Below are 1,528 nucleotides of genomic sequence, written 5' to 3'. Positions count from 1 at the left end.
ACTAACCGACCGCATAAACGCTCTGAAATCGAATATAGAGGAGGAACTCTGTCGCCCCGAGTTGGATCGTGAAGAACGAGTTGGACTCAGTGATTGGTATGAGAGGAAGGCAAATGAGTTTCAGAAGTTTAGAAGAACGGTCTCAGATTGGATGGATCGGGTCAATTATGGAAACCCCAAACCCTTGGATAGTATCTCGGTAGTCTCTTCTAAACGATCTCAAGGCACACAAAGATCTAAGACGTCGTCCGAAGTGAGATTGCGTTTGGCTGAGAGACAAGCCGAGCTAAGAGCTAAACTTGAGATGGATAAAAGTATGACTTTCATTGAAGAGCAACGTACGAATTTGGAAAAGATGGAACGAGTGGCCCGAATTGAGATTCAAGAGCAGAAAATCAACGATATCAGTCACTCATTAAGAGAAGAGGAGCAAGACAGGGATGAGAGAGGAAGGGCCTTTGGAGCCTTTGGAGGAGCGATCTCTTCACTCGAATTCCCCAAGCTGAGCGGAGCGATCCCGAGAGCCGTCCCACAAAAGGAAGAGAAACGCGACCCACCACCTCGATCCTTGCCTTTTCCCCAGGAAAAAGCTGGCGATCAATTATACCTTCTGGCTGAGATCGCACTAAGATCCCACCTACCAAAATCCGAACCCGAAACATTTGATGGCAGCGACATCACCCGTTTTGCATCCTTCCTCCAAGCATTTGACAGACTTATCGCTTGAAACACTACTTCGAAGTCTGACTTGCTATATTATCTGGAAAGGTATACACTGAATGAGCCACGAGAACTCGTAAGGAGCTGCTTCCACATGGATCCCAATCGTGGCTACGAGGAAGCCCGACGTCTTTTGAGAGAAGAATATGGCAACGAATTTCAAGTTGCTAGTGCCCTCATTCTGAAAATTCAGGGTTGGCCGGTCATTAAGCCGTATGATCCATCCAGTTTGAAGAGATTTTCAATATTTCTTCGTACTTGCGAGAATTATTTGCTCACCTTCTCCACCCTAAATCAGCTTAATAGTCCCTCACAAATTCAAGACATTATAAGGAAATTACCCTTCAGGATGCGAGAACGTTGGATAAACCAAGCGTATCACCTTATTGAGCAGAATGGCGAAGTCCTTTTCAAGGATGTAAGTAACTTTGTCTGTCGCCAAGCCAGTATTGCTTCGTTGCCAGTTTTTGGAGATATTTGCGACGTCACCACTAACGACAAGAGGAACCTACCTAACGCCAAGAACACCTTGTCGATGACTACCAATGCCGAACCAGATACTGGAAACGGCGTCAACCAGAGGCCAGCCAAATCGTGCTTGTCCTGTGGGAAGACCAATCACAACTTATCTCAGTGTTCCGTCTTTGCCAAACTGTCGAATCGCGAGAAGATGGATCTCTTATTTCAGAACCGAGTCTGTTTCGGATGCCTCTCACAGGGTCACATTTCAAGAAATTGTACTCGAAGACTGACTTGCCTGGAGTGTGGGAAAAGTCATCCCACTCCATTGCACCGGAGTGACAGGGAC

The sequence above is a fragment of the Tigriopus californicus genome, chromosome 3 (assembly GCF_007210705.1).
Source record: "Tigriopus californicus strain San Diego chromosome 3, Tcal_SD_v2.1, whole genome shotgun sequence".
NCBI lineage: Eukaryota > Metazoa > Arthropoda > Copepoda > Harpacticoida > Harpacticidae > Tigriopus > Tigriopus californicus.
The sequence above is the reverse complement of the archived record's forward strand: the minus strand, read 5'-3'. Positions refer to the sequence as shown.